Source organism: Sarcophilus harrisii, chromosome 3, assembly GCF_902635505.1.
Source record: "Sarcophilus harrisii chromosome 3, mSarHar1.11, whole genome shotgun sequence".
NCBI classification, from domain to species: domain Eukaryota; kingdom Metazoa; phylum Chordata; class Mammalia; order Dasyuromorphia; family Dasyuridae; genus Sarcophilus; species Sarcophilus harrisii.
This window is the reverse complement of record NC_045428.1, coordinates 181086819-181111869: the sequence shown is the minus strand read 5'-3', so window position 1 is coordinate 181111869 and position 25051 is coordinate 181086819. Positions and strand designations below refer to the sequence as shown.

Genomic DNA, 25051 nt, shown 5'->3' with positions numbered 1-25051 from the left:
AGGAAGCCTGTTTAAAATAAAAACAAAGCAGAACAGCCAAGTCCTGAGATCAAAAATCCTATCCCAAATGAATCATCAATCTATTCCAGACACTAAATTACCAGCTCATTTCCCAGTCTAAATTTCTTTTCCTGCCAATTTTCTTTATTTCTAGTTTGAACTCTGAGTCTTGTTCTATATTTATAGTCTAATTTCTCGCACTTCCTCTACCCACTGGCCTCCAATTTATATACCCTGATTATTCCCCTTTCTATTTCTCTCCCCTAACTGGAACCTCTCAACTCTTGGACTAAAGCCTGGATTTCAAAACTTTCCCAGTATTCTCCAATTTGGCCTGTCACCTTAATATGTGCTTTTGACAGAGTGAAAGTAAAGATTTCTTTCTGTTCAAACTGGATTCTCTCTTCATAGGATCAAAAATATACAGTTGGAAGCTAAGTAATCCTATCTCCTCATTTGACATATGAGGAAACTGAGACTCAGGATGGCAAAATAATTTATTTTATTTTCTCCCCTAGCAGGCAGGTAGCCAATACATTTTAAATATGTTGAAATATATGTTAGACAATATATGTATAAATATTTGTACAGTTATCTTGTTGCACAAGAAAAATCAGATCAAGAAGGAAGAAAAAGAAAAACTGAGAAAAAAAAAACAAAATGCAAGCAAATAACAACCAAGAGAGTGAGAATGCTATGTTGTGTTCCACACTCTGTTCCCATGGCTCTCTACATGGATATTGATGGCTCTCTTCATTGTGCACAAGTGAAAGTGATTTAAATCATCTCAGTGTTAAAGAGAGCCATGTCCATCAGAATAAGGATCCTGAAATGGAAAAAAAAAATGATATTCAATGAATTGCCAGACTTTCAATATTTTGTTGCAAAAGACCTTAGCTTCATAGAAAAGCAAGTGCAGTATTTCACTGTTGGTAGAGCTATGATTTGCTCCAATCATTTTGCCAATTTGGAACAATAAACAAACAAACAACATATTCATACATATTCATACCCTTTGACCAATGACCCAGTAATTAAACATATTCTAAAGAATGAAAAAATGAGGAAAAGAACTTCCTGTGCACATTTATGAGACAGTTTTTGTTGTTGTTGTTGTTGTTATTGTTGTTATAAAGAATTGACAATCAAGTGACCATCAACTGGAGGATAGCTGAAATTATAATGCTAGAATATAAGGTAATAGTCACATTTTAAGAAGATCATTAAAATGATGATAGAGACAGTTTTATCAAAACCTAGGGAGACTTAAATGAAATTTTATAGCGATGTGAACATATCCTGAAGAACAATTTATACAACAACTATAGCATTGTAAAAGAAAGCTATTTTAAAAATTTTAGAAGTAATTTACTTAAAACTTAAATTAAAAACAAAACAAAACACTTCCATGTTTATAGCAGAATTGGGAAGATGGAGGGAACCTCTATTGATGAGGGATGCCAGGGCTAGATGTAAGAAGAGAGGATTCAGAATATAAAGTAATTTCCATTTCAAGAAAACCTATATAATACATATAATACATTGTGTTCAGAGCAGTTTTTCTTTACTTCCTTTTAGGTTTTCTTTTTTTCTCTGCTATGCACTTTTTATTAGACTCTTTTTCCCCTTCCACTCTTACCCCAAGAAGGTTACACTTAAGTGTAGAAAATTTTATACATACATGTATATACATATCTACATATGTATACATATAATATACACATACTAATATATTATACACATACTAATATATTAATATCTATACATACACATGTATACATATCTACATTCATATACATTTATTTAAAATATTTATGCTTGTTTGTGCTCTGTTTCTCTGAAGGGGGAAAACATTTTCCTTCATAAGTCCAAACCTTCCCATATTTTTCTCAAGCCACTAAGTCATCATTTCCTATACCATGGCAATATTCCTACCTTATACTGGCTAGTTATTTTTTTTATTTTCATGTTGAATATTTTTATTCATCTTCCTCAATGGTCATTTTCCATATGGTAGATGAGATTAGTTTTGTGATCATTTTATCAGATACTGGGGATACTTAAAAACCTATTGATAAACAAAAAGCTTGATATCTTAAGCCTCTTTCCAGCTCCTTCATAATCAAAAGTCATATGCATTTATTGATAGCATGTTTATTTTTCAAGGCACACATCAAATGCCTCATTCTCCATCATTATTATCATAATTAATATAATTAACATTTATATCACACTTTAGGGCCCACTTATATATATTATCTCATTGGATTATATCTTTGTAAAATCTCATCACAAATAAGGAAATGGAGGCTGAAAGAGTTTAAATAACTTCCCTCTGGTCACTCAGCTTGTAAGTATCCAAATCAGGATTTGAACTTTTTATGTTTCAAGCAGATTGAACTAGGGTCTTTGTGATGCAAAGTCCAGTGCTCGGCCTACCATGAACATTGTTCTATAAGGTCCTTGCACATTTTGTTGTCTTTCAGGAACGCCCATCTCTTCATGACCTCATTTGAAGTTTTCTTGGCAATGATATTGGAGTAGTTTGCCATTTCCTTCTCTAGCTCATTTTATAGATGAAAAAACTAAAACAGACAGGTTTTAAGTGACTTGCTCAGAGTCACTTAACTAGTCTCTGAAGCTGGATTTGAACTCATGAAGATAAGTCTTCTGATTCCAAGCCCAGTGCTCTATCCACTGTGCCGCCTAGCTACTCTGCTTTGCACATAGTAAGCACTTAATAAATGCTTGTAGAACAATGTGGAATAATGTTAATTTGAGTGCTACAATTTATGTAAAGATAAAGATAAATTTATTACAACAATACATGAGATTAAAAAAAGTTATTTTCTATTATCATTACTAGAAAAATGACATGGTGGTCATAGATATAGAGCTGTTAAGGCCAGCTAGGCTAAAGAAGCGTCATGGAAACTCAGGTAAAATAAGACAAGATTTGAATGTAGGTTCGTGGGTTCTTCAGCTGGTGCTCTTGCCATAGTAACACATACTGGGCTTTCTAAAGTTATTCTAGTAAAACATGTGCTTGGTCAGAGGCTGCCAAACTATTTAATCTATCAAGTTTTTTCCCAACTCTTAAGTCTTCTTTAGCCACTGTACTACTTTTCACCATATGGACAGATACCACTTAAAATGTCCCAGAGATGTGTGCCAGTTTTCTTATTTCTACATTATAACAAAGCAAACAATAATGTAGTAAAAGTCTCTTTTGACATTAGCCAGTTCCAGGGTACACAAGGGTATTCCCTCCACCTTTTGGATACTTAAACCAATGTACTGACAGAACATAGGACCCACCACCACAAAACTTTTTATATATATATATATATATATATATATATATATATACACACACATACAGAGAGAGAGAGAGAGAGAGAGAGAGCGAGCTTTCTATTGACAAAACATATGCATGGGTAATTTTTTAACATTGACCCTTGTAAAAACTTCTGTTCCAACTTTTCCCCTCCTTCCCTCCACCCTCTCCCCTAGATGGCAGGTAGTCCCATACATGTTAAATATGTTAAAAGTATATGGGGGAGGAGGGGTTGGCCTTTTTTATAGCTTTTTATTGACAGAATATAAGCATGGGTAATTTTTTGTAACATTGTTCCTTGCACTCACTTCTGTTCCAATTTTTCCCTTCTCTCCTTCCACCCCCTCCCATAGATGGCAGACAGTCTCATGCATGTTAAACAAGTTAAAGTATTTACTAGCTCTGTGGTTACTGATGCTAAGATAATGCTTCTTATAATGTTATTTCCTAAGTTATAGAAATATAGTTGCTCTGCAAATGATATCACAGATCTCTGATTTACTGACATGCCTAAATACATTTGGTCACATCAGGAAATGGTGCATAGTGACAACTTAAATGACCTTTTCATATTTCTGCCTCCATAGTGTATAATATAGCATTTTAAGTTTTGCAGTTATATAAATAAATTATTTCATTTTATGCTCCCAAGAACTTTGCAAGATAGGTATTAGTATCATTCCCACTTTACAGATAAGGAAATTGATACTCTGAAAGATCAAGTGATCCATCCAGTATTATATAGCTAATAGATATTAAGCCATATTTGAACCCATTTCTCTTTTTTTCCTCTTAGACTTACAGGGTCATAGATGATATGTGCCAGTTTTGTTTCACTGATTCCTTTGGTTTTTGTATCATATTTACTTCTCTCAACCTTTTTTCTGAGTTAATAATAATAATGTCTCACATTTATACAAAACTTTATGATTTGCAAAGTTCTTTATATTTACATGGTTCCAAGGCCAGGGCCATGGAAGTTTCATCACCCATTAGCTTTCCAACAATCCTATAAAGCAGATTAGATTCAAATAAATAGTGATTTGTTCACAGTTAATAGTTTGTTATAAGTTATTGTTCATCTTTTGTTTTTAAAGAGGACCAATAACATCACTGATGATATCTTGACTTGTTTGTAAACTAGATTTAAGTGGGGCAAAGTTGTGCAAAATTTTAACATGAGCCTAGCAGACTTCCAAGTTCAACATTGCATCTTGATGCCTGTGCATATTTAAAAGTATCCATAATTATATTATTCAGATTTGGGAAACTAGAAATCATCCTAGATTTTTCATTATTCATCTTCAAGCTATTGCCTAGATGTGCTGATTTCATCTTTGCAATATCTCTCAAATATGTTCCTTCTCTAAATTCCACAAACAAAATACTGCATCTCTCAGTTCCAAGTATTCTCACTGTCTTTAGTACATGAAATGCTTTCTCTGAACCACTCCTACTACTGATCTGACTTCCTTTAAGTCCCAGCTAAAATCTCACTGTCTATAAGAAAGTTTTCTCACTCCTTCTTAATTCTAGTGTCTTTCTTTCATTAAATAGTTCTGTTTTTCCCTGTATATATTTGTTTACATGTTGTCTCCTCCATTAGATTATAAATTCCTCGAGTTCAACTATATGATCTCTTTTTATTTCCCCAGTGCTTAGAACAAAGAATCAATTGTCACATTATAGGCATATAATAATATACATATATATTATATATTATTAAATAATATAATAAATGCTTATGGATTGATTTAAAAAGAATACATATTGTGCCCTTCCACTTCATTCTCACAATCAGATATTAGGAAGAAATGCCAGGTTCATGATGTTAGAAAGATATTCAACAACCCCAGCAAAAAGTGTTTGGAGAGGGACAGCATGAATTCCTTCCTTAATCTCTAAAAGACACTGTTCCTAGAACCAAGTATTTTGCATGTTTTAGAAAGATATGTTAATATTATTAAAGTTCACTATTGCTTTTGCTTTTTCTTGCCAAAAGTACCTTTCAAATATATACTTAATTAAGCTTTTTTTTTTTTTTTTTTTTTTTTTTTTTTTTTTTTTTTTTTTTTTTTTTTTTTTTTTACAAAATTAGTCCTATTCTCATCCCCTCTCCATCCCTTCCTATCTCTAGTATAAAAAGTCCCTTTTGAAGTAATGTGGAAGAGATATACAGGGATATAGGAAAATATGAGAACAGAGAGCCAAAGGCACTTATAATGAACTTTTGATGGAGAAGAATTTCAGATTAATTCAACTGTGACAGTGGTTCTTTCTTTAGAATTCTTTTATAGAGGAAATTTAAAATTACAGAAATATAATGAGACCAATTTTATGTTAACTGTCAAAAGGAATATCTTTTAAATGCAATTCTACATATCCTGTTGACTTCCAACTTTAGAACCTTTTCTGTATTTAGTTCAATAAGATTCATTTTGCTTTATGCCTGGACTATATTTTTATATTTTTTATTTTTATTTTCATAATTTTATTTAATTATTAATTAAATTAATTAACAAAAATTAAAAATATATAATAAATTTTATATTTATATGTATTAATTTTTGTAATCATGTCCAGCTTCATGAATGTCTCTTCCCAGACTTATTCTTGGGAAAAAATCAATAATCATTAGTAACCATACATATTATCCATTGTCACAGGTCAAAAAAATGATGCAAATCATTTGCAAAAAAAAATACTGCTTATTATGCAAAGGTATTTTAATAACAGAATTGGATGTAGGGTTAACATACGGATGCTGTCATGTTTTAATTTCTTATCACTAGTTATTTCAATCATTTTCCAGAAAATTATTTTCTTTATTTTCTTACATTTCATATTTAATCTTTAAGCTTTATAAAAAAGATGCAGCAAATAGATGCAGCCTGAATAGCTTAATAGTTGTAAGTTCTATAATTATAATGACATTTTCTCCAACACATTCATGTTCAGGCATGCTGAATCTGCTTTGGAATATTGATTCATATTGTATTATTGCAAATGTCATTTTAATTTTTTAGGTTTTTTATGCAATGAAAACAGAATATAAGAGAAAAAGGAAGAACCATATTGCATACTTGATTTCCACTTTATCTGTGCCTATTAAAAAAACTGATGAAACTCATTTTAAAAAATCCTTAAATTGTTTCCAGGTCACAGATAGAAACTCAACAGTGAAATTGTCTTTACTAGTTTCTATAAGATGCTGATTATGTTTCTTGTGATATTTTAATAAATTTATGCACAGATATGCTACAGTTCAAAATTACCAGATTTTTACAAGTCATATATTTCTTCTTCTTCTTCTTTTTTTTTTTTGGCTGAGGCAATTGAGATTAAGTGACTTGCTTAGGGGTCACATAGCTAAGAAATGTTAAAGTGTCTGAGGCCTGATTTGAACTCAAGTCCTCCTGACTTCAGGACTGGTACTCCATCCACCGCACCATCTAGCTGCCCCATAAGTCATGTATTTCAAGAATTTCTTTTTTTATATTTAAGAAAATATTATTTAAATGTAATGTTTTAATGTAATGTAATGGCATCAGTTTGCTATCTTTTAGGTCACTATACTATGTCATTTTTTTCTAAGCCATTTACTTTTATTGGATTATTGATCAAAAAAGATATAACCTTAGCTGTTTGACCCTGGGCAACTCACTTAACCCCAATTGCCTCAACAACAACAATAACAACAACAAAAGATTAAAACCTTTTCAACATTTTTATTATTTACCATTTCAGTGTTTTACAATACACTCTCTTAGAAATTAAGAAACAATGGTGAATGTGATTCCATTAGTTGAGGGTAATTACTTTTTTAATGAATACCTAAAATGCAAAAAGTTTGAAGTAAACATTCTTTTTTTAAAAGTAGGAAGTATATTATAAAAAAACAAAATTCCCTTTCTTAGATGACAAGTTCTTTTTAGGGAAGGAATTACCCTTCCCTTAACTTGATCAATAGTGCCTAATATAATACAACATAAAGAGAGGATGTTTAAAAATACTTAAAGTTAACCAATGTATTTATAAAACAAAAAAAACTAAAAGAAAAAAATTTAATCCTCCCAACTCTCCAAATTTCATTGCTTTTGAAATATTACCTGAATTTGCTTCAAGTCATTAAAGGATCATTTTTATTATTAAATAGATGACATATTGATGGCATCAGAAAATATGCTAAAACTATCTGTTTACAACCAAGAAGAAAATTAACAAAACTGAATAATATTAATAAGGAATATCATTGTTGGAAAATGATGGAGAGATCCTAGACTACTAAAATTAAAGAAGAAAAAATGAAGAGAAGTACACCCACCACTGAAATACCTGTGACAATACTGCCAAGCCTGTGTATAGGTAGCATAGTCCATCAATGCCTGCATGGAATATTTATTTAAGGGATACAAAGTCCTGATGTTTCAAAAATATTTCATCCCAATTCTGGCCTAAAAATAATTTGTTTATTATTTTTGAATGAGCAAAAGCCAGGATTTTATCAACAAATGACTAAATTAAAAAATGCATATATTTTCAATTCAACACAATGCTATAGACATTTTTTAAGTGTCTACTATGTGCCAGGCATTGTTTTAAGTGCTGAAAATACAAAGAAAGGCAGTCTTTACTATCCGGGAGATTACAATTTATCTAGAAAAGATAGCATACAAAAGGAAGCTGGGAAAACTAGAGGAGGAGAAGGGGTTACCAGAGAACATTTTGTTCCATGGAATTCAAACCAGGCAAAACTGCAGACGGAAAGCAGGGTGTAAGATAGAAAGTTCAGTTGCTGTCCTCTATAAAGGAAAACTTTGAGAGAATTTTATTATTCTATCATCTAACCTCAAATCAGAATATTTAAGAGACATTTTTTTGTGAGAGAATCATTGAAAGGTAAAACCAGCCTAAGAAATCATGAAGTCCTCTAATGCTGGAGAAACTGAGGCAAGATAGAGATTAGAGAGTTTTTAATAATTTATTTCAAGGGGAGAGATTTGCTGGGGCATATTGCTCCCAGGGCTGATCTTTCAAAGCATCCCACAGCTAATTGTGCTTCCCATGAAGTATATATGCATGTGACTCCAAGCTACCAGAGGGTAGACTGAGGCAGGGGCAGAGTCAGAGCACTGAGAGCAGGAACGGATTATCAATCTGGTTCTGACAGGGTAGAGGTAGGCAACAGACATTCTGATAAGTTGGGATAAAAAAAATACAGAAAGGGGGGAGGAACCAAACATTTTGATAAGTAGGGAGGGTCTGGGGTCATGATATCTAAGATAGAAGATCTTTCCTCTTGTCAAACATCCTGATGATTAAGAGGGAAGGGAGGTATTGCAACTTGAGGTTTGGGGCAGAATAACTGAGGTAGGACAATTCAAGGAGACTATGGCATAACATTCCATACTCTTTCTTCTAAATATTCAAATTGTTGAATCACCTTCCTCTTGATACCTGGAAGGTCTTAGCACCATAATTTTGACCAATCCTATGTGAAGCAAATAAGCCAAAATAAAACTAGAAAAATGCAACGACTTATGGCAAGGACAAGTCTCTCCCTGATAACCCCAGAGTTAATCAGCAATACACAAAGCTTCCCTGTTGCTAGCATGTCAGGTTCTCTGCAGTTCCAGAGCATTTCAGCCAGAGAATCCAGTTTGAATTAAGTGGTCTGAAGTCATTTGTGCATTAAACTCAGCCTCTGCTTATAGAGTAGCAGAGCTCAAGGGCTCAAGGCTCCATTCAGAGGGGCAACTCACTCCAGGGGAGAAGGGTGAGGCTTGGAGTAGATCCACCTGTCCCTGCCCAAAGGGACAGACAGGGCTGCTACTAGGATACAGAAAGGATAGAGATTTCTAAGCAAAGTTATCAGAATATGTGCAGTTAGATCATCAAGACAGGCAAACCCAAACTTTTAGAGTGCTGATATCAAATTGCAAGATCCATTGAGAATGCTAAAATACTAATTAATGGGGTACAGGAGTAGAGAAACAGATCAGAGAGACTGGCAGTCACAAGGTGCCTGTATCTTGGAGATTTCTAAAAATAGGCAATCAGAAAATAATCCCCAAAAAGCTGAGTTTGCCAGAGCAATTCTAACAGAATAAGGGATTCCAAAGCTAAAGCATAACCAGCAGTCACATCCCAGGAAGTTTAAACAAGGAGTAAAAATGAAAATGACTGCTTAAAGGACTTGCAATTCAATCAGAACTACTGAGATAGGGGGTGGGGCAGAAGTGCCTAAAGCAAAGTGAATAGGAACTAGGGGTTCCCATTCTTTCAGGTATTTTGAGAAAAATCCACCAGTCCCCTCAATGTCCTATCTCTTCCTCCCTTTTTTTCTCATAGAAAGGAATTATCAAATAACCATTCTACATATAAATCCCAAGAGTGAATCAAAATTTCTATATATAATAGACTAGTACAGCAGTTTCCTAAAAATCCCTCAAACATAACAGCAATAGTTACACAATTTTAACAATTTCCATCCCAAATCTTAAACACACAGTAATAGATGACCCAGTCAGGGTTTAATAGTCATTCATCAATCATTCCCAAATTCTCTCGTATTAGACCAAAATACACTAGGAGCAGGGGCAATGGTCTCTCAATCAAAAACTGCTTCATGCTGAGGACAGGCAGAGACTCTCAGTCTAGGGAGGGGGATGGCCTGCTGACAATCAAAGCTGATCTAGGTCCCAGATATAGCTATAAATTGACCAAAATCTAGAGAAAAAAAAACAACAATACAAATCTAACAAATGAAGGTTAGAACAGTCTGAGATAGAAAGACTGGTTCACAAGAATTGCTATAAGATATTGGGAGGCCAAAACAGATTGGTCAGCAGCTTCCTATGTAAAGAGATGCTTGTCTCACAGGACAGGCAAACAGCTGTCAGTTATAGTCCCAATAAATTAAACAACAGTTAGGTTTCACAGATAACTGTTAAGTATCCTCTCATTATTAGGAAACTTAAAAAAAAAATTGAATATACGCACACACAATATCCAGTAACAGATAGATGACCAGGCTAAATAGTTATTTGCCTATATTTAGACTATAATGATTACATATAACCAGATTGGAAATAGCAAGGTATGACATAATTGAATTGCATTAACAGTTCTTATTGACCATGTCTCTGTTCAGTCACAGGAGGAAAAAATGCAAACACATGACTATAACATAACATAAGCAGTTAAAATTCAACCTTCAGCTCATACAGGATAAAATATCCTTAAACCAGTTTTATTCCAATTAATTGTCCCACCAACTGTCAGAGGGTGGAGCTTTAAAACTCCCAAATAATATTAATTACAAGTTCAAGAAATTTTACCTCCAATAACAAATACCATTAACCAAAGTTTCAGATAAATCCCAAACAGGTATTTACCATGATCTTATATTGATAACAGTAAGAAATTTGTCTTAGTAAGTTCACAACTTAGAACAATTATCTTTCGTATCCAAGTAGATGTTTCATAAATTGAACATTATACAAATCATTTTGCTTTAAAATACCGAATACATAGAAAAAATCCAAATTGCATGTTTTCGATAACAGAAACATTTTCAAAAGGACAAAGAAAAGACTATTATTTTCAGAGGCCCTTTAAATAACCTCAGGATGACCCAACACAATCAATTAAAACTTATACAGACTATCCTAATTCCATAAAAAAAAATCCAAGAAGTTCTTAAAAATATTAAACTTTTAGAAATAACCCTACCAAATTAAAGATCACATTTATGACCATATTCCTTAACAAAGGAAACCATTACGTGTCTAGAGAAACAAACATTCAGTCAATCACCCTTCTATATCAGGCTTAATTGAGGGAAGGGGATTTCACATGGCCTCCCTTCTGCCCTTCCCATATTCCATATGGGATTTCTCCTAACTCCTGACCCCTACTCAACATTTCTCCATCCTTCCATTAAAAACTTTCCTCTTTTCCTATTTAACCCTTCTCTTTTCCTTCAAAACTTTTAAGATTCATAATACAGTGAATAGCTAAATGACTCCATAAAACAAATCAAATACAGCTTTTTTTAAAGTTTTCTCTTCAGTATCAAATGTTTCAATATTCAACAAATTCTAAGATCTTATACTCAAGCTAACCACATCTAGCATGCACAGGCAATAGTAAATCCAATTTAAAACTGTCCAAAAAGATACTTTTTTGTTTTGTTTTGTTTTGTTTTCACTTAGGTTTAAACTAGTTCTCTAAAAACTTTTCCCCAAGTTTCAAAACAATTAGCATGAATTCCTTTGGGCTCCAGAGGCCTTATCTGCCCAGCTCAGCCAAGGTATTAGGTGGAACTGATTGAACAATTAAATACTTACAGATCATTGCAACAGGTTAAGGAGTTAGAAATCACAAGCAATTTTATACTAAGCACAGTTGCAACATTGAAATAACCAATTCTTAATCATTGTTCTTAAACTTTTGGCAGAGTTCTTTAACCAACAAAACAGACAGATAAGTCATACAGAACACAGAGCACAAATCACACAGACATAGACTGCACAATTGCAACATTAAATAAAACATTTAATACACATAACCAGATAGTGCCCAAAAAGGTGTTCAGAATCAGATCAGACCAGATGTGTCTTAGAAGACACCCAAAACAGAGGATATTATCCAGCATCCTGGAATGATACCATTCTCAGAATTTAATGCCTGTCAGCATTTTACTATTCTGAGAATCCAGATGCTAGCACAGACAGAACAGATAAACAGATCAGATTATATCCTAAAACATCCAGATTTACTCTCCTGTGGCTGAAATGAAGGTGTCCACCATTGGCCATGACTGCAGCTGAAAAATGCTCTCTTCCCTGGAGATTCTGGAAAAAAAAATCCAGAGGGCCAGCCTCTCCAGGCCAAGAACCCCTACCCTCAAGCACCCCAAGGCCCAAGAAGACCTAAAGGTCTCTAATTTCTAATCCTGTTCTCATTTTCTAATATCTCAGTAGGACTTCCAAAAAGGTAACACTAGAGAAACTGAGGCAAGATAGAGATTAGAAAGTTTTTAATAATTTATTTGAAAGGGAGAGATTGTACTGGGAGCATGTTGCTCCCAGGGCTGATGTCCAAAGCATCCCACAGATAATGTGTGCTTCACATGAAGTATATATACACATAGCTCCAAGCTACCAGTAGGTAGACTGAGTCAGAGATGGAGTCAGAGCACTGAGAGCAGAAACGGACTATTAATCCGGTTCTGACAGGGTGGGGGGGAAGCACCAGAGATTCTGATAAGTTGGGATCAAGAACAATGACAGAATAGGGGGAGGAACCAGACATTTTGATAAGTTGGGAGGGTCTGGGGTCATGATGTCTAAGATAGAAGCTCTTTCCCCTTATCAAACATCCTGATGATTAAGAGGGAAGGGAGGTGTTGCAGCCCAGGGATTGGGGCTAAATAACTGAGGTAGGACAATTCAAGAAGACTGTGTCATAACAGTCCAACCCCCTCATTTTTCAGAGGCAATAGACTGTAGTAAGAAAGACTGCTACACTTAAAGTCAAGTGAGAATTTGACACTAACAATTATGGACAGCTCATAAAACTTTGAATTTCTATTTCTTTATCTGAAATTGGGATAGTAATCCTGCCACTACATCTATCTAAGAGGAATGTCTTAAAGAAAATCACTTTGAATGCCATACATGTATTTTGTTATTCTTGTGCAATTCCTTCACAATCCCCTGTCTACCTTCCCATTGCTGTTTGAGAAAGCTTTGCTATTGCTGTTGTTGAGGCATTTCATTCATGTCCAACTTTCCATTATCCCATTTGGGGTTTTCTTGGCAAGGATTTTGGAAGAAGTTAGGCAAAGTGTTAAGTAATCTATCTAATATAACACAACTGGTAGTAGCTGAAGCAGGAATCAGAATAAGTCTTTCTTAATCAAGTCAACTTTTTCCATTGTGACTCTGCTTTCATTTATTTATTTACTTATTTTGTAAAGAGTATCTGGTTCTGTGATTTTATTAGTATAGAGAACTCCTGGTGAGGAAATCCTCTCTATTAACATAAATGAATAATTATTTTATAAGTAACAATCTTATTATTGACAGAAGTTAAGTGAATGGGTCAGAGTCATATAGTCATTATTTGTAGGGCATGACTTGAATCCAATTTTATGCACTAAATCACATTCAGATTCCCTACTGACAATGGTAAATACCTTTAGCCAGTATATCTCCCTAATTCAATATTAATAATCTTAGGATCATTAAACAAAGTTTTCTTTTGTTACTTCTTTCAAGAAAATGTATATACATTTCTTATTAGGAACTTTTAAAAGGCATTTTGCTCTACTGAATCAAAAATTATAGTGGAATCATATTATTCTCTACATCTTTTAGTCAATTGTGTGACTCAAGATGTGATTTGTCATGGAGTACCATTTCTGAAATACTGACTGTTCTCTCCATGAAGAGTTTCCAGATCCAGATTCTATGTGCAAATTATTCACATAAGGCTGCTACTGGGAAATGGGCTTTGCTGCTGCACTGCCACAGCCACCATGCAGGAATCGAAGTTTTAAGATGTCACTTCTTTGTTACCTAAAAGAAGATGCATTAAGATCAAAATAATACATATGTATAACTAACTACACCTGTTTAACTGAAGACAGAGGGGATATTGTTTTGTCAAGTATATATATACATACATACATATTCCGGATGGTAATAGACTTTAAAAAAAAAGGAAGCTCATCAGTCTTCCCAGACTTGATGGAATTAGCACAGTGTCACCTACAAACAGGAGCATCTAGAGGACTACACCATTCTTAGGAAATTCCTTTCCATTTGGACTCTGCTGAACATCCTCCATGACAGTGACAAATACCTTTGAACATCTATAAGAACAGTCACTTGGAAATTAAAACTGTTGTGAAGGTTCTTCAGCAGGAACTAAGAAGGATCATCCCACATCATAGTCAAATATTAATGCAGAGACCAGAAAAATGACTTACCACTAAATAGGATGAGATTTGTATGTGAACACTGACCCTGATTCAGTTGTGATAAGTATCCTAGACATATATTTACATTGGCAGATGGGGTCAGATTGGGACCTTCAGTTTTCTGCTTCATCTGTGAGTTTGCCTTCTGTTAAACAGGCACCCAAAAACCATTTAGATCATTTATATTTAGGAAGAAAAAGGACATCAAATGTAAACCAAGGGATGTCAGTGGTGAGATAGATGGAATTGCAAGTATTAAAGGTATACTTTCTGGAATCCATACTTGATAAGAACAGTTTTCTCTACATATACCTTCTCTGATAATAGACAGGTATAAACAGCAAACAAAATAGAGAATTTATGTAGCATCCTTTTTGCCTTTTGTAACATTCTGAGGAAAGATTTCCTGATATCTTTCATCATACTTGTTATCATAGATTGCTTATAACAATATCTGAGAATTGAAATCTCTGAAAGTAGAGTTAATATCAGATGCCCAGATTGCACAGAACAATTTAATCCCCATGATATTCACTTGATATTAATTGGTTATATCTTGATAGAAAAATATGAAGAATTTATGCTTAGATGGTGGCTTGTTGCAGACCCTGACTGAAGGTGGTGCCCAGCTCCAGATAGATATGTTATGATGGCATTTGGCTGTGCTAGCTGTCCAAAATTAAATCATGGATGTGAAATCTCTGAGTTTGGCTACTATTGTAAACAAATATGGCACTCAAACTGGGATCCATGATGCTGCCTAACAAGAGAAAGCCCAGAACCTCCATCTGAAAACAATATGTTCTTCTTCCATTTGTTATAGCCATAGTTATTAGTTATAGTCTGGAGCAGCAACTGATGATATAAAGACAATGTCCATGATGTGCTGCTTAAATAATAAAGGTAAATGATGGAATGTAATTGTAACATTACATGATATATTTTCTGTGGTTGTGAGTTTTGTTAGTTGTATATGAAGAGAAATCAGATTTATATTATTTAAGCCCATCAGGATGTAATTTTTTGGGAAAGAAGCCTTGGAGTCTTACAAAGAAAATACTACGGCAATTGGGAATACCAATTGGTGCTCCTGTAGAAATTGCTTTAAAAGCTGGCATTGCTATTCCTGCAGTGATTATTGGAATCCCTGTGTATGTTGGATGAAAGATTCATAATAGATGTAAAAGCAATGATATTTCAAAATACAAACAGTATTTGGTCATAGCAGGTGGTGTAACATTGTCTATATTAGTATCTCCAGTAGTAAATGCAGTAACTGTAGGCATTGGTGTTCTATTATATTGGCTTATATTTATGGAGGTGTTCCAATATCTCTCTGTCAAAGTGGAGATTGTGGAGTGTCAGCAAACAATGAAAAGGGAGTCAGGACTGAATTTGATGATGAAAATGATATAAATGTCAGTGGACCAAATATAGCAGTAACACAATTTTAGTAGCAGAAGCATGCCACAATCCTAGCACAAGTAAAGGCAGTGTGATGTACTGACTGTAATTAGGGTGAGTGAAACCGTTAATACTTATGGCACTAGACAGAGATAGTATAACTGGGAGTCTTTCAAGTAAAGCAATAGTCAACTGTTTTAACTGGTAAGTACAAACTGATGTACAAAAGGAGTGGTACAAACTAAGTGGAGAATCTGGAACACTCAACTGTGGAACAGTTAGTAATAATGCCAGTACAATAGCAGGATCCATCCTAAATTCCTAAATCCCATTGGAAAAAAGAAGGCAATAGCATGGAGGTACAAGTCAAAATTGAATCAAAGCTAGCCAAATTCTGATACAATAGTGGAAGCAGCAAAATGGAAGAGAACTTTTGGCAGTGGTCATGCTGGTAGTTCATCTGGTGGTATGCCAGAAGGTAAATCCAGTGCCACCAAATAGTCCAAAGAAACAAGCAAAAACCTAAAGGTAAAATGAAGGTAAAGAATACCATGAGGATAAATGAGACCAGAGAGGACATGGATGAATAGCTATTAAACCGACAGAGCACAAACTCCAGCAAATTTGACTCTCCATGCCTCAGTGACAGCATTCCATCAATAACTGACTCCGACTCTAGTCATTTTTTCTGAATTCAGTTGCTCTGACTTGGAAAACATGAAGACTTCTTGTAATTTTGGCTACAGTGATTATCACACACATTCTTGCTACTGTTGGTGTCTTCCTGAGATTGAAAATGCCCTCTTGGGCACTATACCAATCAGACTCCCAAAAAACTATTTTAATGACCTAGAAAAAATAACAACAAAATTCATATGGAAAAACAAAAGGTCAAGAATTTCAAGGGAATTAATGAAAAAAAATCAAATGAAGGTGGCTTAGCTGTACCAGATCTAAAATTATATTATAGAGCAGCAGTTACCAAAACCATTTGGTATTGGCTAAGGAATAGATTAGTTGATCAGTGGAATAGGTTCGGTTCAAGGGACAAAACAGTCAACAACTATAGCAACCTAGTCTTTGAGAAACCCAAAGACTGAGCTTTTGGGATAAGAACTTACTGTTTGACAAAAATTGCTGGGAAAATTGGAAACTAATATGGCAGAAACTAGGCATTGATCATCACTTAACATCGTACACCAAGATATGGCCAAAATGGGTTCATGACCTAGGCATAAAGAATGAAATTATTAATAAATTAGAGGAACACAGGATAGTTTACCTCTCAGACCTGTGGAAGGGGAAGGAATTTATGACCAAAGAACTAGAGATCATTACTGATCACAAAATAAAAAATTTCGACTATACCAAACTGAAAAGTTTTTGTACAAACAAAACTAATGCAGACAAGATTAGAAGGGAAGCAATAAACTGGGAAAATATTTTTACAGTCAAAGGTTCTGATAAAGGCCTCATTTCCAAAATATATAGAGAATTAACTCTAATTTATAAAAAATCAAGCCATTCTCCAATTGAAAAATGGTCAAAGGATATGAACAGACAATTCTCAGATGAAGAAATTGAAACTATTTCTAGTCATATGAAAAGATGCTCCAAGTCATTATTAATCAGAGAAATGCAAATTAAGACAACTCTAAGATACCACTACACACCTGTCAGATTGGCTAAGATGACAGGAAAAAATAATGATGATTGTTGGAGGGGATGCGGGAAAACTTGGATATTGATGCATTGTTGGTGGAGTTGTGAACGAATCCAACCATTTTGGAGAGTAGTTTGGAACTATGCTCAAAAAGTTATCAAACTGTGCATACCCTTTGATCCAGCAGTGTTACTACTGGGATTATATCCCAAAGAGATTATAAAGAAGGGAAAGGGACCTGTATGTGCACGAATGTTTGTGGCAGCCCTTTTTGTAGTGGCTAGAAACTGGAAACTGAATGGATGTCCATCAGTTGGAGAATGGCTGAATAAATTGTGGTATATGAAAATTATGGAATATTATTGTTCTGTAAGAAATGACCAACAGGATGATTTCAGAAAGGCCTGGAGAGACTTACATGAACTGATGCTGAGTGAAATGAGCAGGACCAGGAGATCATTATATACTTCAACAACAATACTATATGATGACCAGTTCTGATGGACCTGGCCATCTTCAGCAATGAGATCAACCAAATCATTTCCAATAGAGCAGTAATGAACTGAACCAGCTACGCCCAGAGAAAGAACTCTGGGAGATGACTAAAAACCCTTACATTGAATTCCCAATCCCTATATTTATGCCCACCTGCATTTTTGATTTCCTTCACAAGCTAATCGTACAATATTTCAGAGTCTGATTCTTTTTGTACAGCAAAATAACGGTTTGGTAATGTATACTTATTGTGTATCTAATTTATATTTTAATATATTTAACATCTACTGGTCATCCTGCCACCTGGGGGAGGGAGTGGGGGGTAAGAGGTAAAAAATTGGAACAAGAGGTTTAGCAATTGTTAATGCTGTAAAGTTACCCATACATATAACCTGTAAATAAAAGGCTATTAAAAAAAATAGAAAATGCCCTCTTGGAAAACTCTCCCCATCTAAATGTCATTCCTCTGCTGACTAACACTGTTGAGGTTTCACCATTGAGTTATATTGCTGAAGAGTATGGGAGCAGTGTGAGAAACAACCAATGGAGGTCTCTGTGTTTTTTTGGGGGAGGACTAAAGGAAACAAATAACAATGGTTCACAATAGGTTATGGAATTAAATACTACAATTCAGACTGAAGTTTAGACTTGTAAATGATGCAAAATATTTACCACTGAACAGCTCTTTCTGGAGTTGGTTGTACTACTTGTGACTATTATGAGTTTCAAGTTATCAGCAGAAGCCAGGTTTAATAATAATGATGCAATTAGATTTTATGTGAAAGACAGCAAAATGCTTCATGTGAATCTTAGTTACCAAACTCTGTGAAATGAAATGAAACTTTAAAAGTGCATTATAAAAGAACAATAAATTATAAGATCAAAGCTGAGGTTTTGTGTGTTTGACACCAAATTTTGCTTTAAAGTGCATACTTGTATTCAGATAGAAATTAGGCTTTATTTATAATGAATACATAAAACACTAATGTAGTTCTACAACATTCTCATGAAAACTTTAGACTTTCTGATAAATGGGTAGCAGCAATTTATTGAAAAACACTAAGAGATTCTGTTTAAAAGAAACATGAATCTTTCAGAATCCTTGCATGTTATTCTACAATAGCTGATGTCCTTTATAACATTTCTACTCATAACTAGATACAATTTTTTCCCTTCTGGGATGAATCATATGCAGTGGGGATAGACAGAGTTTAATGCAGTTACTAAGGTTTGGATACTTGTATATTTGAACAATATTATGGCAAATTTTGCACAACTTTGAAATAAAGAAACAAGGTACATGCATATCTTATATAGTGTTTATTTCACCTTGTAAAACAGTATAATGGTAATTAAATAAACAGAATTAAAATTGGTACAATATATGCAAAATGTTAAATAAGGTTCGATTGGTTATAAGCATTTTAAAGAAAGTTACTTTTTTTCATCAAGGGGAAGAATGTGCCTCACTGATTCTTGGTGCCTTTGGGATAGACTTGGTTTTAAGCTCTTGGTAGAGGATTTTACTGTGTTGTTTCCAGAACATCCACTTTGGACACTTTGGATTTTTTTTTTGTTGTTGATGTTGTTTTGTTTTGTTTTTTCATTTATTTTATTTGAAAAAAAACAGAGTAAGGAAAAAAAGAAAAACAGAAAAGTGTAGAAGGCTGAAAACTCTGAAAAGGTATGCTTGAGTCCGACAGCAGAGCACTTAAGGATAATTATCTACTGGATGTGAGATAATGGCTCCATAAGCATATACTTAGATGATATGGTAATGTGATGGCGTTCCTCAAGATTGGCACCTGCTGAATGGCTGATAGCAAGGTAATCATAGGCAAGGATTGGAGGGCTAAGGGAGAGAGGTCAGTTTCACTTGGCTACGGGAGGAAGAGGAGAGAGGCTGGAGAATCCAGACTCCAGGATCCAGGATACATCTTTGGCAAGTCGGGTGGCAGCTTGCCTGCCTCCTTTACTTCTCCCTCTAAAGTCCAAGAACTTTGATTTATCCTGATTCTGACTGATCCTAAGGTCCTCCAGGGAGTAGTCCAGATATTATAGAAAAGGAATACAAAACAAAATAAAGCAAAACAAAAAAGAACATTGTTATGTGCCCAACAGAGCATCAAGGAGTATTCAAACTATGTAACAACAAACTACCAAATCATGTATAGATAGATTAGTAGAAGAAATTATATTCATGAATATCCATTTTTTCTTTACTTCCTTGTAAATTGTTCTTTGGCTTTCTGTTGTTCAACTTATATGCTTTATTTTTCCCCTTTCATCCCCACCATCATCCCCAAGCAAGCTACAGTTAAGAAAATTTATATTTATGAATAGGTAGGTAGATATATACATACATACACACACTCACACCCACCCACCCACACCACATGTACACACATATATCTTTCCTATCCCTACTGCCTCTTTAATTAAATTCTGTTCCATTACTTGCCTTGCTATTACTTCCTCTGTCCAAGAATCCCTCCCTTGTCTTCTTCCCTCACCTGATACTTTCCTATATGCTCATCCCTCCCCCCTTATTTCTTTATAGATTTTGGAGGATGCTATACTCTTCATGGTATATGTGTAGTTTGCCTATTGAACCCATTTCCCATGTGAGTAGGTTTTCAGAACTATGAGCCCTCCTCTCCCCTCTAATGTCTTTGTGTCTATTCTTCCTCTGCACCTCATTTATATAACCTGATTACCATTTGGCTCTACCAATCTTTCTTTTGAGCTACTCTGCTGCTGAAATGAATCTCAAGCATGCAGAATACATTTTTCCCATGTTTAAAAAAATTGTCCACATTTAAACAGTTTGTCCATATTCAGTAAATTCCTTAAAATTGACATTTCATATTGACTCTAATATGATACATTTTCTGTTAATTTGGGTTTGATTGGAAGAAAATCCTGAAAATCTGCAAGTTCATTAAATGTCTATTTTACTCATTCAAAATTATAAGTAATTTTGTTATGATATAATATTTTTGTCCACAGGCATAGTTCTTTGATTGTTGATAGATATGATTCCAGGACCTATAGCCGTTTATTGTAGCTGTTGCTAATTCTTGTACAATTCTAATTGTTGCTACAGTGTATTCGAATTGTTTTTCTTTTCTTGTTTCTTGCAAAAGTTTCTCTTTGATCTGTGGGTTTTGAAATTTGGCAATAATATCCCTGTGTGTTTTCCACAAAGAATCTCTTGGAAGTGGTGACTAGTAAATTTTTTCTATTTATACTTTTCTTTCATGTTCTATCACACCAGGACAATTTTCCTGGATTATTTTCTGCATTATTGTGTCAAGGTCCTCTTTTTAGTCACAACTTTCTGGCAGTCCAATTATTTTTATGTTTTCTCTTCTTGATCTGTTCTCCAGATCTGTCATTTTTCTTATAAGATGTTTCATATTCTGTTCTATTTTCTCATTCTCTATAATCTCTTTTATTATTTCTTGGTCTCTCATAGCTTCGTTATCCCTTGACCAAGTCTAATGTTCAAAGCATTGTTTTCATCTTTGAGATTCTGTACTTCCTTTTCTAATTGGTTGACTTTTTTCCATAAGCTATTTGTTTTACTTGTATGTTTTTTGGGGGAATTTTTTGTTTGTTTGTTTTTCCTTAATGTCTCTCATGTGATTTTTTAATTCCTTTTTGTGTTCTAAAAATTCTCTCTGAGCACCGAGCCATTTCACATTATTCTTTGGGGTAGAAACTTTTCTTTCCTCCTCTGAAAATGAACACTGGTTTTCTCTGTTCCCATATGTTTCAATGGTAGGGTTCTTTCTTGGTCAAATTTTTAATAAAAGATATGTGAAAATACATTTAATCAAGGTGGGGGGGGGGGTGGGAAAGGGGGGGTGCCTCAAGCTTCCCTTCAGCTCTCCACTCTGACCAGGAATGTCAGACCAAGGGCTCAAACCAAACCCTCCTGCAAGTGCCCACAGCCAGCAATATCCCTGTCCCACTGCTTCTGCACTCACAAGGATCTGGTTCTTTCTCACCCAGTGCTTTGTCCCAGCAGCACAACTGGACCTGGCATTCCCAATCAGCCTAGGTTCATTCAATCTTCCCTTCCACTAAACAAACAGGCAGGAAGATGAAAGTCTTTGTGGTTCCTGCTGAGGCTCTAGTGGTACCCAGTTTAGCCTAAGGGCTTCCCACTTAATGTTTCTTCAGATCAAGCCTGGAGATGTTTGCACTTAAAACAGATTATTCTCCAACCCAAGATCTTATGTATCTGAAGCAAATCAAAGCATAATCAAGTATTTACACAGGTAGAAAAGACTGATTCTTAGTATGCCAGATTTATTCCCTTTAACTTTTGTTTACAAAAATAAGTTGACACTGACCAAAATTCATGCATTGTTAAATTTTCTGCCTAATTTGCTAAAATGCAAAACAAGTGATTCCAAAAAAATAGTAGTAAAAATGTTCTATCTTCAATTTTTCTTTGAAGTATTGCCATCATGGTGCTATTGAGAGTTTTGGCCTGTCTAAAAAGAAAAACGTCATGGGATGCAGTCCTCTTCCATGATTCAGTCAATTGAATCTAACTGATCGATTAGTTCACAGAAATATAATCTAAAAAAAGATGTAATAAACGCAGAGGTAAGCAGGAATTCAAAGTTTTTTTTTTTTTTTTTTAACATCAAAAATGTATAAGTAACTCATCTTGAGGCAGCTAGGTGACACAGTGCATAGAGCACTGGGCCTACAATCAAAAAGATTTGAATTCAAACTAGCTTCAGACACATAAAAGCTATGTGACTTTGGGAAAATCATTAAACTTGTTTGACACAGTTTCCTCTGATGTAAAAGGGACTTAATTGCACTTCGAGAATCAAAGGAGATAATATTTATGAAGTACTTAACACAGTGTTTTACAGATGGTAGACATTATATAAATGCTAGTTATTATTAAGTAATATTATTATCTAATTTTGTCAACTACCGATTATTTCATTAAGGCCAGAATTACTTGATTCTAACATTTGGAAAGAGTGATACATACATGTTTCAAAACTCATCTACATTTTTTCCAATATCTATAATCTACAAATGTGAAGGAGAATTTTTTTATACACCAGATGGGTAAGATAAGCACCCAAAAGCCAAAAATGGTAAAAGTTTATGATTTCAAATTGAAAACATAAAATCTTTCATATCTAAAAATATAGGCAGTCACAGTATGAAAGTTCATTTTGAAGGTTAAAAAGTCAGTCAGTCTCCATATTCTCCCCAAATTGAAAACAATCTTATTTGAAATAAAACTTTTATCACAATAAGTATAGAGTAGTACTGAAAGGAACTTCTAAAGGAAAAGCAAAAGAATAAAAACTTTAAGCAATCATCTAGCCCCACACACCTACATAAAGGATGACATGAGCAAAGGTTAGAGTACAACGAAATTGCCTTGGATAACAAAGGACAGGAAGTACAATTTGACTGAAGTATAGACTGTGTGTAAGGGGAAACATGATACAGGAATTAGAAGGATGGAATATGATGTATAACAAACAAGAAAGTTTCAAAAAGAAGTCAAGTAAAATATCTCATCAAGGATGTGGTCTTGTATCAAGAAGGAGACATTAGTGAACAGCTATTGTACTCAACTGACAACCATCATCCTGTGTCAGAAAAAAATGCTATAGTATTATCATTTTCCCCAGATTAAGGCAAATCAAAACTCCAAACTAAGAGATTGAATTTTCCTTGTTAAACAATAGAAAGACAATGTAGTTTTGAGGAAAAAAATGTGGCATGAACAGATTGGTGAAGATATTATATTTAATTCAATAAATGTATAACAGGTGGATTGGAGGAAAGAATGAATGAATAACCTGCAGGAGGTTATTGCAATAAATAAGAAAATATACAAAAAATAAATACAAATAAGAATAGGATCTGTAATTTTATTGTTTTAGAAAATTTTCAGGTGAGGAAACTCTTTCTATTAAGATACATCAGTACTTTTTCTATGATTTATGGATTTAAAGAAGAATACCAGGTTAAGTCATACTCTCATTATATTGCATATGTAGAATACTAACAAGTAGAATATGAACCCTGACTTCAAGGTACATTACCTCTTAGATAAATAAATAAAGCTCACTGGTTGGAATTATCCAGATGAACTATAATCAGGGCTGGCAATGTTTTCCCTCTTCCTAATCTTCTCATTACTTCTCCATTATTACTTCTCCTTCACGTTGCAGCCTAAACCCTCTCTTCTCTAGAAAAACTCTCACAAACACTCTTGAAAACAATACCTACCTTTTATTAATTATTCTATTTATCCCCTTTATTGTTTGCATAAATTTGCTTATTGTCTTATTCATTAAATTGTGAGCAAATGCTGTCTTTTGTTTCCTTCTGTATCCCAAGCACTTAACAAAGTGTTTTGTACTTAATAAATATTGAGTAACTGATTTCCATAAGGAATGACTCATATTCTTATAAATTTGACTCAGTTCTCTAGATTTTTGAAAAACTGAAGTCTTTTATCAGAGACTATAAAAACTTGCTCAGCTTTTTGTTTTTCTTCTAATCTTTTGTTTTATTTGTGCGAAAACTTTTAAATTTAATATAATGAAAATTATCTATTTTACATATTGTAATTAATACTCTCCATCTCTTGTTTGATCATAAATTCTTTCCTTCTCCACAGGTGTGACAGGTTAACTATTTCTTGCTCTCCTAATTTGCTTATAATATTGCTCCCTACATCTAGGTCATCTGCTCATTTTGACCTTATTTTGGTATATGATGTAAAATGGCTAACCCTATACCTAGTTTGTACCCTATCGTTTTCCAGTTTTTCCTGAAGTTTTTGTTAAATAATCAGTTCTTATCTCAGAAGTTGGGGGTTTTGGTCTATCAAACACTAGATTATTGTGATCACTTACAACTGTGTCTTGTGTACCTAACTTGTTCCACTGGTCCACCATTCTATTCTTAGCCAATATCAATTTTGATAATTATCTCTTTATAATATAGTTTGAGATCTAGTGTTGCTAGATCACATTCCTCTGTATTGTTTTCATTAATTCCCTTGATATTCTTGTCTTTTGTTCTTCTAGGCTAATTTTGTTAGTTTTAATTTTAAAATGGGCCTTCATTTCTGGGATAGATTTGGGTTATTTTATGGGCT

At 34.1% G+C, this 25051-nt stretch overlaps 1 pseudogene; it reads left to right on the top strand.

Moving 5' to 3' along the window:
- Positions 1 to 19552, top strand: part of LOC100926647 — a 120787-nt pseudogene extending 101235 nt beyond the window's left edge.
- The last annotated feature ends 5499 nt before the right edge of the window (positions 19553 to 25051 follow it).